Source organism: Syngnathus acus, chromosome 10, assembly GCF_901709675.1.
Source record: "Syngnathus acus chromosome 10, fSynAcu1.2, whole genome shotgun sequence".
Taxonomy (NCBI): domain Eukaryota; kingdom Metazoa; phylum Chordata; class Actinopteri; order Syngnathiformes; family Syngnathidae; genus Syngnathus; species Syngnathus acus.
Genome location: NC_051095.1, coordinates 7977971 through 7992865, shown reverse-complemented (window position 1 = coordinate 7992865; position 14895 = coordinate 7977971). Strand labels below are relative to the sequence as shown.

Genomic DNA, 14895 nt, shown 5'->3' with positions numbered 1-14895 from the left:
GCTTTTGGGAAGCCGGTCTCATTTGTGAGGACCTCGTAACCAGCCCCCCCCCCCCCCCCCCCCCCAAACGCCTGCCTTTCTCTCAGAGTTGTTGTTCTGCAGGCACATTCTACACCTGAGGATTTTTGTTTTTGATACGGTCAAAACCGGAAGGGACGTGCTGTTATGCTTTTTTTTTTTGTTTTTGTGCCAGGAGTGAAAAAAATTATAGGGGGTGGAGCGGGTGCATTGTGAAAAAGTAGTCATTCACCAAAAAGAACCCGAGTAGAGCGAAAGAGAGAGAGCGAGAGAGCAGTATGCCCCCTTCTGGCTCTTTTCTTCTCTGGCTCTTTTCTTCTCTTCTTTCCCTGCCGTTTGGAGATGTGAAGAAATGTCTTTTGATCAGCTCCGACAGAGGCCGGGCCATGTGAAGAGGGTTGCTGGCAGGTGCTCTGCCAATCCGCGCGAGGCAAAAATGTCCCTAATAAGAGCGTAATAAGCTAACGAGTGGCGGGCGTCTGTCTGATCCGCGTTGTGGGAAGCGCCTGTGCCAGGACGCCCGGCGTCGTCTGACGTGTCGCCGCCTTTAGAGCTCTTTGCCAGGTCAGCGGCTTTCACCTGCGTGGACGCACCCATATGCTCCCTCACCGCTGGCACAAGAAACCCTCAGTGGAGTTTTGCAGCCTGGTGAATGTTTGTTTGTTGTAAGGTATATTTGGGTGATGTGTAAAAAAAAAAAAAAAAGCTGCTAAATGTTAAAGTTATGACTCTTGTTTGAATGATGAGGCGACAGTCAGCGCAGTGTAAAAGTCACCGCGAGCTTTGTTGTTTTAATGACCATTTTCACAGCAGTCCATTCAACACAGTTAAACAAAAACACACATAAAGGCATTAGCATTAGCTCGCCTTCTATTCCATTTCCATTTAATAGAGTCAGGATCATGCCAATGCCAGGCCTTTGAAGGAGTTGTTCTTCTTTTCGTTTGTGATCGTTATAGCATTACCATGGTGATGGTGACGTTGGACTTTTGCGCGGTACTTCACGCACGTGAGACAAACACTTTTTAAGGTTGGATCATGGCAGAAATGTCTTTATATTGTGGCTGGCGAGTTTTTATCGCTTGCTTACATTGTTACACACTACATTGTTTCAGAGCTATAATGGTAACAGAGATTCCGAGCTTGACAGTTACAATTTAGTGATGTAAAAGTTTGTTTTGGAGACTTTGACCTGCCTTGAGATAAGTTTCTTTTCAAATATTCACTACCGACTGGAAGATTACTGCTAGCTTTGTTAGCGTTTTGCATGGCGTGTTTGGCATTATGTTAGAACCTTTGTAAGTTACTTTGATAATTGTCTTTGTTTTATGTTGGAACCTCATTATGGTCTCAAAGTAGGATTTCAAAATCATGTTAGGGTTTGAAGTATGGTTACGGTTAAAGTATGGTTTCCAAGTAGGGTTGGTGTTTTAAGGTAAAGGTTGAAAAATACGATATATTGGGCCTGAGCTCGTGTGTCTTTGCAAAGGCAAAACTTCAAATCAAAACTTAAGATCATATTGAAATGTGCTGGTGTCCCTAATATAGTGTCCTTTCAGTTTTGGACCCTGCCAAACAAATTGCTCTCACATTTTTCGCGCAACTTGGTGTTTTTCCATTTGCGCACGCACACGCACACACACGCACACACACGCACACAAACACTAGTCTCATTGTGTGTTTGAAATGGTCACATATCAAAGGCCTGTGTCCCTGCAGGGTGGATTCAGTGTTGAAGGCCAACGAGAAGATAGTTACCGCTCACAGCTTCTTCTCACGGCCTCATCCAAATAAACACATCATCTGCTGGAAGCTGCGGCACCATGCAACAGTTAACAGCCCGTCTCTGCACGTCCACAGGTGGACTAGTCAGGAGTCGGAGCCTCAACGTAGGCCCACTTCCGGGACTCAGACTTGAATAGTGTGTTTGCTGAATTACGGTGCAGGGGAAGCCGATTAGGACGGCCCGGCGAGGGTGGGGGAGAAGGCCCGCGCCCAGCAGGGAGGAGAGTCCTGCCACGGGAGGGACCAATCAAGTGAGAAGCCTGGACGCCGAGTCCGGGCCGTGGCTTCAGTGGGAAAAGGCTTGGCGGCCGGTTCAGAGCGCCGCAACTTTCACAGATTAGGCGAGCCGCTATTCTGAAGACTGAAAGGGCACGCACAGCACGGCGGCGGCATCAATGCACGCGTGCACGCACACAAACACGCACACGCTCGACTCGACACGCACAAAACCCGCCAACAGCTGGGAGGAGGGCTGTCGTTATTGCCGCGTTACCACAGCAACAGAATATTTCAGATTGAGCCCAAATTAAGACACTTTAGGATTATTTCTGGGAAGCGATCAATTAATCTGCTTGATATTAAGCCTTTTGAGAGAGACGATAATTGGGCAAAGTTTTGCCGATTAAATGCCGGTCGTCTTTTTGTGTCTATGCGGCAGCGTAACATGAATGGTTGGCGAATCATTGTTTGAATTTCCGTAACTTGAATTAAGTTATTATTATTTGGTTTTATTAAGGTCACAAATGATCTTGTTTTGTTTTATATGCTACCGTTTGCGGTATAATTTTGGCTTGATTTTTGTGATTGTGCGATTGTTTTTTTTCCACTGGTCTGTGTGATGTAGCATTATTTAACATGAGGAAGCAAACCTCTTCCATTGGCAGCTTGCCTTTGCTGACATCATCCCATAACGCTGTCTTTCTTCCCCACGCGCACACTTTCTGTCTCCTTGTGCGTTGCTCATGACACTGCGACTTTGAAGTCGCTCACTTCTTCCATTTCGCCGTCTCCAGGTTGCTTTGATTCGCTAACATTCTGTGAATAGTTCCTCTCGTGCCCACCGCCGCTTCCTTCCACCTCTTCCCTCCTGTTCCTTTGCCATCCATAAATTGCAACTAGTCCCATGTCATTTTATTTTAAGCACGTTTGCAGCCATTTTGGGCCTCCATTACCAGCCTCCCTCCCTACCTCTTCTTGTTCACTGTTGTCTTCATCCATTTAATTGGACCAACAATGCAGCCGAGCAGTTCCACACATGCTCGCTGTGTGCAGAGCAGCGGAAACTATTAAAACATGTTTTTTTTTGCAAGGTTTTTGTGTGTAATTTGTGGGGCTACATCCCACTGAGCTACCACCAACCGGGAGAACAGGCAAAGATTGTGTTTTGGCCTGTGTTACGATGACAGGAGAGAGCGGGAGAGGGAGAATGAGGGAGTCGGAGCGGAAAGGGGAGAGACGGCGAGCAGTCTTTATAGGAAATCTCTACTAAGTGTTCCTAAAGAGTTGGCGTTTTTCCTCCTCTGTGCAAACTGCTTAATTTATTGCATGTCTGCTGAAGGCAACAGCCCTTTACAACCCCACAATAATTTCCCATATGTTCCACATATCACCACCGAGACAGGCCGGTTGGGGAGGGGGAAAAAAAAGACTGAGGCAGCAAGTAGATCATTCTCACACTCACACTCTGTCTCACACGCACACACAAACTTACACAAACACACGCCCTGTAAATGCATTCATCTTTGGCTAGTGGCGTCCCGGCACTGTAGCATCATCCATATGTGTTATTCCCCACGCGCCTCGGCACCCATGGGTGGGCAAGGAAATAACAAACTTTGCAGTCGGTGCTGTTTATTTTCATCCTTGAGGGAGCGTCCTTGATAATAGAATACTTCATCACCTCAGGGATTTGTAAAAGTGAAAAGCTGACAGCAAGGTGTGTGGGGGGGGGGGGGGGGGGGGGGGGGGGAGAAAGAGTTCTGTATAAATGCCACTTGGCCCACAGGTTGGTTATCATTTGGATTAAAGCAGGCAGAAAAATCTTCTGCCTGTCACTATATACATTGTTGGCATAGAACGATAAAGAAAGACACATTATTTGTAAATAAATGTGTTTTGGGACCTGTTGGGTGAAACACAGGTTGAGAATCACTGGCTTGACGTACCCCGAAATTGATTGCCAGGCCCACAATGGCACCCCCCAGAAAAGAAAACGAGCCTCTCTTTTTTTTAGCCTCATCACCCATTGAAAGTAATTTCATAATAAAAATTGTCTTGGCCGTCCAACAACAACATCGGTGCCAGTTCCGTTAGCAGGTCTAAAGCATTTTGCATTGTGTTGGCATTAAGCGAGGTGTCATCCAAAGTGTTTGTTGGAAATGCACAGCAGGTAATTCTGTTTGTTAATTTTATTATGTAAAACCTCAAATGCTTTTTTTTTTTTTTTTTTAAGACCAACTCCATGTGCCAAACTGCTGCTTGCTGTGACGAGAGCACTTGTATGTCAATTCTTATTTCAGAGGAAAAAAAAAAAAAACTGGCCAAAGTGCAGCTTAAGAAAGAAAACATGACATTCTAATTTTATTTTATACTTTTTAATTACTTTGTGGAGTGCGCAACCTTTACAGCTGCGTTTGGATATACTACTATTTTATGCTTAGGCCTCCATAGCATTGAATGACTGCATTTAGTTTGGTTTGTAAGCCCACTTTAAGGATAATTACCAATCCCATCCACCGGGCACGAGAAGTATTAGTGCTCTGAGCTGAGGTGTATTTCTTCCTTTTTTAAACGAGGCACTCCTGATCTACCATCCGTCTACATCGAGGGGTTTGTGTGGTTTGCAATGAAGCATCAAATTGATGCGAGTGTCGTAATCATGCCAACATCAGAAATTAAGAAGCATGCAATCCTGTTGGCGTGCTTGATATATCCACTGATGGGATGGCTACTGAAGGTGGGGGTCGCTGGTGGGAGGCGTGCGGGGGCTCGGGAAGGTGAATCTGCTGGTGTTGGAGAGTCAATCGATCCCAGCCTGCAGGTGGCCGAGTTCTGAAAGAGTACAGAACAAAATGCAGGCACAGCCTGTAAATATTAATCACTCCGGTAAAAAAAATAAAATAAAGTTCTGAAAAATAGCTTCTACAATGTTGTATGTTTTAATTTGAAAATAGAAATGTTAATTTGCCGTTATGGAATGTCAAATTCCTGGTTTTGCTGCTCCAAGTCGCTTAATTAATGCAGACAAGCCATCAAGTGAGTGCAATAAATAACAAATGTACGGAGGATGATTTTTCTCATTGGTTCACTAAGGAATGAATCATCATTTTATATGGCAAGCCTCTGCATCCTCGTGCAAGTCTTTATTCAAAAAGAAATAGGTTAAGCCTTGATGTTTAAATCACAGGCTGAGTGTAAATCTCCTTAAATCCTGTCATGCTTGTTAGGACAAAAGGCGTAAGTTGAGTCTTTAAGATGATGTTGGAATCAATAGACGGTGCAAAAAAGTGTACGCACGCAAGTAGATGCTATAAAAATAAAAAAGGCATTTCCTCTTTTAAGTGAGTGTATGCCAAGAGACGTATATGCGGCTTTGAATTAAATAATGATTTTCTCTTCCTGGTGAAGGAAGCCATGGAGACCTAATTGTGGCTCAATATCGCTCCTATATCAGAGAGACCCTGCGTGGACTCACTTGTGTCTAATACAAAGGATGACGGAAAATAAAACACATGATGATGAAATCAATAAGAGAAGTGGAACACAATCTCACCTTTTGTTGGTTCATATTGTGAATTCACTTTTTCTAGTAAGTACTCACACTCATCCACAAAAAACAAATGGGTCATAAAATTAATTGACTTCAGTGTTTAGACATTTGTTGCTATACATCTTAATGAGAGTATTGTCAAATAGCCTACTGTATTGCTAGAAAATGTTTTCTCATTCAATTTTGACTTTACTTTCATAAAATGATGTTAGGGGAGGAAGGAAGGAAGGAAGGAAGGAAGGAAGGAAGGAAGGAAGGAAGGAAGGAAGGAAGGAAGGAAGGAAGGAAGGAAGGAAGGAAGGAAGGAAGGAAGGAAGGAAGGAAGGAAGGGAAATGGGCCTACTGTAAGTAATAGGGATGATTGATACCATTATTTTCAGATTGCAACCAGTACGAGTAGCAAGTCTAGAGGAGTCTCCTTTACCGATACCAAGTACCAATACCACGAGTACCATTGTTACAAAAAAATTCCGAAAAACAATGACTGACGATTTTCACGAAACACCTATACATCCTTGTATTTCAATTTTCTTTACAATTGCATGAAACCAATGGCAAATTTTCTAATTTGTCAAGAAAGTTTCCCTGCAAATAATTCAAATACAAAAGTGTTCAGCCTCCGGTTAAACATGCCCAAACAAATGCTGCTTGAAAAGCATAGCAAAATACTCATTTTTAAGTAAAGCTGCATTCGTGGCAGTCGAGGGTTTGATGCAATCGTTTCATTCGCTTTCCCGTTTGTATTGCCGCACCTTAATTGAGGCCAATGACAGGCAGCCTTGACTTCACGGCTGTGTTCCATGGCGCTCAAAGGCAGCACACAAACGGGAGCGGTAATGCCTCCGTCGGAAGAAAAAAAAAACACAGCCAACAGGCTTTATTTGCGCTTTGCTGCGCACAAGCGGGGACGTGATTACGGCAGACGTGAGATGTGATGTTTAGCCGCTGATGAATGCTGCGTGACGCAGCTGAGGCGAACAGTCAGGCTCATCATGACTTCTAGCAGATTTTGTTGAGAAGAATGAGGAGAAAATTGGATATGAGATGAAATCCCTGACCACTGGCTGGATACGTGATGAAAAGGCGTATTCGGAGAATTGTGTATTAATACCCCCCGTGATAAAGACGGCGTCAAGATTAGGGGAAGATGCAGAACGTGGCAGAGGAGGCGTCCGTTATTCACGGGCTCCAAACGCCGCCTGTCAGATAAGAGCGTCCCCTCCGCAGTCGCTTGTAACATATCACACACAAAGACGGAGAAAGAGAAGGCAAATTACAGAGTTGATTAGAGGAAACCAGCGCATGTCAAGGACTTCTCTTCATTAGCAGAAAGGCCTTCTCCAAACTCTTCCCGGTGAATGAGCCGCCGTGAATGGGCCGTGCCATTCACTGGGCGTCCTATGCAAACAAGTTGTCCAAGTGGCCCATTGTTTCAAAAGACCTTGTGACGCGCACAAAAAAAGTGGGCAATGTCTTGGACACACATGCTCTCCCAAACTCTTTCACGGCCGGGCTAAACGTTTAGCCACCCCGGCTAATTAAGCGCTTTGAAAGAGGGCGCGTCAAAAGAGAGGAGGCGGGATTCGGAGTCCCTCTGACCAAGCTTCGGGTCCAGAGGTCAGCCGCTCTCTGAGACACAAGTGGCGATGGCCTGGCCCCCGGACCTCTGGACGCTAACCCCTAACCCCCGCCGGAGCGAATCAAAGCGCCGAGAGCAGAGGGCGGCACAGACGGGCCTTACAATAACAGGAGGACATCAAAGATAGGGCTCGGATAAAGACGACACCGAGAGAAACCAAAACAGATGCGCCAACGTCCAATTCCTTCTTATTCTGCAGGCAAACTAAATACTGACTGCAGTATACTTCTGCCAAATGAGGAGAATGACACAGAGCTGTGTGATTTTGTGCTGCAATCCAATTCACTGCTCTTCTCCTTCTAGTGTGCTTGCTTTGGCCACCAGGAGGCAGTATTGTATGGTTATGCAGACAGAAACAAATGTCTTCTTCTACCATCTTGTAAATTGTAAAATCTGTCCGTTTTCATAAAAGGGTGAAAAATATACGATCATACCTGGAAGATTTTAATGTACATATTGCTTTCATTTTTTGTCCCAATTTGGCAAATGTCGTATTTTTTTTATACAAATCTGTACTATTGGTCATGTGTGGGTGTTACTTTGTATAAATTATGAAGAAATCTCAAGTGTTTACAACAGGGTTGCTCAGTTTGACAATGCAATGCTAAATGTAAACAAATGTGCTGTTTTGGGGGTCTCCAGAAGAGATAATTTGGGAAGTGGAAGGATTCCAGCAATATTCTATTTTTTGAATAAGGACGATTTATTTTGTACTGTACACTCAGATATCGGTTTTGTGTTTGTATATCTGTTTGCGCCTGCAAGTCAAAGCAAACAAAATTAAAATATATAGGGTACTCATGATTCATGAAAAATGTCAGGTGACTGGCACAATATGTCAAGGCGGCACAATAGCACTGAACAGACACGTGAATTCTGGACGTTCTTCATAATGCCCCTTAATCAAGTGTCTGGTGGCTCCATCATCCCTGGCCGGGGCCTTGTGCAGCCTGTTCACAATCTGTCTAATGACAGAGCGGGAGCCGCTGAGCGCACCAGTGCTTCCCAATGAGACACAAAAGGAGATCACAGGCTCCATTGTGGCTCGGCCGGCGCAGCAGCTTAACACTCATCAGGCCCAATAAACCTGTCTCCAGTCTGGGAGAGACACACCCCTCATCTGAGCCCGCCGCCGTGAACGGATGATGCCATTTGGATTTGACGAAATGGAGAAAGTGGAGGAGAATTATCAGCGTTGGAATATGTGGAAGTTTCCCACTGCCAATGTTATTGTTAACAGAAAAAGAACAAAATGACAAAAAGTGTTTGCGTTGATGAAATATGACAAATAACGTGTCAAAAAATAAATGACAAGTAACCGAAAAATAAACAACTTTCCAATGAAAAATCCCAAATGAAAAATCCCAAAATAACATAACCCCGCCCCCTGCTGTCTGCGGAAAGAGTACCCAATTAACAATTTCAGAAAAATGTGACCCTGAGAATATATTACATTTCATTTTTATTCAAAATAAATTATCCTTAATATGAATGGAAAGAACAGTTTGCAACTACATCAGTGTCTGGCTGAAAGCGTAATAAAACCCCAACAAGGCCTGGACAAACATACTGTTTATATTTACACTTCCCTAGAATACCACCGTCTTTTTTTCCCTCCGTTTGTTTTCTTGGTAAATGCAGATAATGCGTGACTATGTATCTGCGTGCGCTGGTTGTTTACTTGCCCGCCCTTTTGCCTCCATTTTCTAAAGCGGGGCTGCTCATTCTTGGCCCCCTGCGCCGCCTTCCGGAGCTGCTGCCAAACGTATGCAAATGAGCATGTCCACAATGGCGCCCACAGCTGCACGCAGGCGGCCAAAGACAGAGGACAAGGCGGCCGTCCCTTTCATCCTTAACCCTTGATCCCCTCGCGATGACGCGTCATGTTCGCCCCCAGAAATGCGTCCTTCCCTCTCTCCATCCCGAAAAGACCCCCCCACCCGATCTTTTGGCTGTCCGCAATGTTCTACATCATGGCGCTGATTGCTCTTGAACCTTTGTGAAGAGCAAGAAAAGTAAACAACTTGTGCCTTTTTCCACCCTCCTCCCACTTTATTCTGCAGGTTTAAATGACTGTGTGGGACAAGGGTGGAGGGAGTTGGTGGTTGGGGTGGGGGTAACCCCTAAAAAGGGAGTGGGGCTAAAGAACCTGATTGCTTTAATCTCAGCGCACCCCTTTTCATAAAGCTTTTTGGCCGTGTGATTCAGACCCAGGCCCCAGTGTTCGGCGCCCTGCCATTGTTCTCACATGAAAATCAATTCCCTCGAAGACCCTCCTTAATCCTGTTTTTGGCGTCAACAATGGCCACTTGTGCACAGCCCTGATAGACTAAGAGCTGGGATGATGCGGCTGTCTGCTCTGATTCCAGCCTATTCAGGTAAAGGCGGCCCGCGTCACTTTGTAGTGCCAAGTGCGGGACGCGACAGGAAGACGTTTGCGATCATAATTTCCTGCCGGGCGGAGGCCCGGACGCCTTGCGCGCCTGCAAGACTTTTAATTAGGACGGACAACCACAGAGATTAGAGATCAGCCCGTAACAATGAAGTGTCCCTTTGAACACGCCTCAGCCGCTGGCCCTACTGAGCCCATATGGAAGGCCCGGTGCCATGATCACGCTAATAAGCATCACCTCCGCCTACACCACACCCCTCACTGGATTGCCTGATGCACAAATGTATTTATTATTATGAAACAAAAAGTTTCACAGGAAAACCACAGTACTCAATAATAATTAGAATTCCACATTGAAATTTCCCCAAAGCAAGGAAACATTTGATCAGGTTTTAATTGGTCATTACATTTCTTTTTGGTCTCATCACTTGTTGCTAGGCAGAGTTCACAGGGCGCAATCAGAACTGCCCCGTCATGTACCGATCACCATGCACCTTATTCATCAGACCGTACTGGGATCAAGATTTGTCTTTTAAGTCTGTATTTACGTAAACAAGGCGGACTTGCACAAAGACATGATTTTAATTAATGCATTTCTCTCTTTTTTTTCCCCCCATCTTCTTGGGCCCACCATGTTTTTGTAACCAACTGTTGCCGGGCAGAAGCACCAATTAGCCAATAATACACTGATGACTATTCGTGTTATGAGACTATTATTTATTTTTTTAATGCGTGTCAGTAATTAAATCAAGACTGCTATGAGTTAAGTTAGCAACCTTTTAAACGGCTGTCGGTATCGTGGGCTTTTAATGACAGTACTACTTACTACACTGAAAAGAAAGTTTTTTTTTCACGCTTGCTTTGTTATAAATATCAAACCAAGATGAAGAAAAAAAACTGCGTCATCCCCCTCATATGCACCCACACACACCCATAAAATACAAGTCTGTTACTGTTATGGTTTCATCGGAAGGATTTTTTATGCATGGCCTAGAGTTGTTTATGATGATACTACATCCAAACTTCAGTGAATTGCTTTGTGCCGAGACGTCAAAACAGTTATGTCTCTGCCTTGTCAGATCTTTTTTTTCAGAGTACTTTATGTTATATCCGAACATGAAAAAAAGAAACTAGAAAACAGCGAAGAGGGAAACTACAGTACTCACAAATGTTCTGGATTAACAAAAATCCTTGGTCATAAAAAAGTTGTCGAGGATGCAGCCAGATACGAGATACACACATATCAAATATCTGGACGGATTTGAGCATTTCCAGAATATCTCTAAAGGTATACTGAGCAAATTTCTTACTTCAGAAGAGTGTATGAAATGGGTAGCCCTTCATATTAAGCACCGTCCAAGAAGTAGCTCCCAGTTTCCAAAACGTTGATGAAGCCCTTGTTCTAAAGGATCATCTTAAATCAAAGGTGTCAAACCCAAGGCCCGGGGGTCAAATACAGCCCGACACATCATTTTATGTTGCCCGCAAAGGCAAATCATGTGTCTGTAAATTGTCTTCCTTTTAATAACAGTGAGATATTGCAACAAATAGTTGTCACAATCCCACTTTCAAAATGAATTATAAAATTGTTGATTCCTGCATTCTGTTGTGTTTACATGATAATACGAACGGCCATCCATCAAGATATAATTCTATCAGGTTGCCTTTATTTTGCTTGGATTTACTCTGCTGTCTGCTACCATTACCAGTGAGAATCGGCTCTCAATCTCCTTACCTGGATAAAAGTCAAGCAAATCTCGTTTGAAGGGCAAACTTGGGGCTGAAGGCCTTGTGCCCCTAAACTAAGCTATGTTCCTCTTAGATACTAAACTATAACGAGTTGTCTTGTTTATCTCATCTTAATGATTTCACCCTTCTGGATTAAATACACAAGGCATATTGGAAAGGGAAACAGCTCAACAACATGTAAGGCTAATAATAGCCTCGTAAAATCATCTGAAGTGCGAGAAAGGTCCTTTCTGGATGACCCGCAGTGATTTAGGACCACGGCCCATCCCAACTTCTGTGCGTAGGTGTCAAAACAATGCCGTCTCGGCCCCGTCACGCCTCGTTTTACACCGACATAAAAAAACAAGCACGGCTACCGGTCTCCAGATATGCCAGATATGAGCTTTTGATGTCGCCTTCCTGGAAGTCTCCAAAGGGCAACAGGAAAGGCAGCCGAGAGACGCATCACAGCGACGATCCGCCTTAATTACAGTCAAAGTTACATGTGAAAATCCCGATGAAGGGGACACAAAGGCCTAAGTCTACAGAGGAGATTTCATTACTCGTTCCTCTCCTTACCTTTTCTGTGTCTGGCGAAGAAAAGGAACAAAGGAGGAACCCTACTGATAGAAAACTAGCAGAACAGTGAAACAACAGGACACAACTGATCGCTCATGCATGGCTGGGATTAGGCACTAGAAAGAGCATGGAGAAGAAAGCGCACGACTAAAGAAACAGGGGACTGACAAACTTTTTTTCTTCTTCTTCTTTTGTGCCAAAAAGGATGGAATGAAAGCTCTGCTCATATGAAAAGATAGAGAGAGAAGCATTAGCAAACAGGGGCGGTCCTTTTCAGCCCGCGTACGCCTCCAATCTCGTTCGTCGCTTTTATGCAACGACATGAAAGATTGAAGTGATCCCTCCACTTGCCTGCCTGAGACAAAATCAACAAAAATTGTTGATCATCTTAATCAATTCATTTATTTGCATATATATAGATAGCAATCCTCAATGGGAATTTCAAAGCGCTTGCGACTCCCGTCAAAGTTGTTCATTCTCTGCTAAAAGAAGAACGTCCAAGCAACTTGTTTTTGTTGCGGGCCGCATCGTCGTCATAGTTTTCTTCGGCGGGCCATTCTGACTATCAACCCAAATAAATGTATGAATGCTTCATATTATATACAGCGTAGACTACACAACAAATTGATGAAGAACTAGTTTTCAAATCTGAGACCAGTAAAAAATGTTGAAATATTTTAAAAAGATGAATGGTAGAAAAAATAGCAATATCTGTATTTTGTCAAAGTAAAGACAATTTGCAATTTTAGTACTGACATGAATCTGATTTGTCCTTACGGACCACATAAATTATGTGGCAGGCCGTATTTGGCCCCCGGGCCTTGAGTTTGAGGCCCATCCAGGTCTTCCCTTGGCTTTGGCCCGGGCTCAAATTGTATTCTTCTCTTTCTTCTGCTGCAATTCAAAGAAGGGACGAAGGAAGGCAAAGTGACTTGTGCCTCATTTAAGGCTAGTTGCTTGAATGTGGGGGAGGCCATGGCGACGCCTCTGTTTTGCCACGGCTCCTTTTAAGTGGCGCGCATCACTCACCCTTTGCCCAGTTGGGTTGCCAGCTGAGCTGGGGGAGCGCAGTCAACTTGTCTGGAGTCGAAATAAGTCATTGGAGAAGTGTGAAGCCCGGCCATGTTTGTATACACACTGAGCTCACGTACAAAATGGAAGCGAACGCTTTTATTCCGCGTAACAAGCCAACTGACGTTGTGCATGTTAGAATTCAGATACAAATACAGAACTGGAATGAATTCTTTTTGAATGTTCCATTGTCATAATATACAAAAATGAGTTTGTCTATAAGAGTGACACTATTTTATACCCTCAGTTGCTTCAGCAAGGAAGTGGTTATGTTGGATGTTTGTTTGGGATCATTACCCTGTTGGAAAATTGCCTGGCAGCCCAGTTTTTAGTGGGAGGGATTGTGCGCTGCTTCAGGATGTCAAAGTACATGTTGGCATTCATGGTTGCCTCAATAAATTATAGTTCTACTCGTGCAGGTCCAGCCCATGTCACTATTACCACAGTGTTGACCCCCACAAATATTTTTTTTAATGTCGGGCATGTATTCACTCGTGTCAAAAAGTACACTTTGGAACACCATTTTTGGTGAGTAATTTTTCCAGATGTCTGACTAAAACTGAATTGCGGCGCAAAAACTAAAACAATATTTCCCATAGGAAATAATGTACATGTAATTAATCTGTTCCAGACATGTACAAATATCAACAAAAATACATTTTAAAATGATTAAATATATTTTAACAAAAAGTAAACAACGTGAATTAAATATAAATATAGATTTAAATGGACAGATGAACATTAAACATCACTTTATTGAAAATTCTATATTGTAGTGTATTTTGTGTTTGGAATGCTGTTAACTCAGTCTGTCTTTTTAGTTTTTGTTGAACTATGTAATTTGAAATGCTGTGAAAATATTCAGCTTAAAACTTTTGCACAGTGTTGTATGCTTTCTACCGAATAAAAACTTTGGATGAAATCATACTCATGAGAATTGAGTCAAATGAAAGCAAGCATTTCACAATCAATTTCGGAAAACTCTCCCCAAATGACTTTTCAGTACTAGATAGTAAAATCAATTTATCACACATTTTTATTAGTTATTCATTTTAGTGGTAAAAAAAAAAAAGTAATATGCAGTGAATGGTTGCGTCGGCCTTTGAGAGGAACGCGATTGATCACACATCAGTGTTGATGGCAAGAATAGCATGCATGGCGCTATCCTTATTAAAAGGAATTAGTGATGAATCACCCACATGCATGAATCATTCATCAATAACAACCTCGTTTTTCCAACGGCCCATGGTGATGGTGAAAATAATGAAAAATACCAATGTATGGCAAATATGAATCAATGCACCAAGCCTACCCACCCCCCTTCGACATGTAGCTCAACTTGAAGTCAATCATTTAGCGTTTTTACTCACATGAACCCCTGGTGGGAAGTACAAATACTGCAATGTATATTTGTAAGTTCAAATATAAAACAAAGCAATGTAGAAAATGGATGAATGGAATAATGATTCCATTTTGAGGCTCTGTCAGCAAACCAGGCATTGGTGCATGTTTCTCATATGTTAGCTTAAACGCTCCTTTTCTCCTCAGAGGAAGTTCTCTCCATTATGCGGAAGTCATGTCGTCAAAAGTGGCATTTGGCAAAACAATGGCTTGCATGGGGGACTCTTTTGTGGCACCTCCGCCTCTCCCGCATCTTGTAGATGGCTCTTCTAATCACCATGACTGGCTGACCTTTAGGCTGGTCCCCTTTTTCTGGGATTTACAGCTTTCACCGGATTGACCCTTGCCCCCGTGCCCGCCCCCACGACACTCCTACAGACACTCCCCTTCACGTGAACGCCGGACAAGGAGCTGCAGCGTCGGGGCGCCGCCGCGTCAGCCGTCCGCGGTCACCTCAGCTTGTCAAAACCTCTCTAGGTGGTACGATTCAGTGGCCGGTTCATTAAAGGCCCA

General features: G+C 43.6%; 1 long non-coding RNA gene across 3 annotated transcripts in view; it reads left to right on the top strand.

The window, feature by feature from the left end:
- LOC119128056 overlaps positions 1 to 14895 on the top strand; it is a 128622-nt gene that overhangs the window by 97330 nt on the left and 16397 nt on the right. The window lies entirely within an intron of this gene.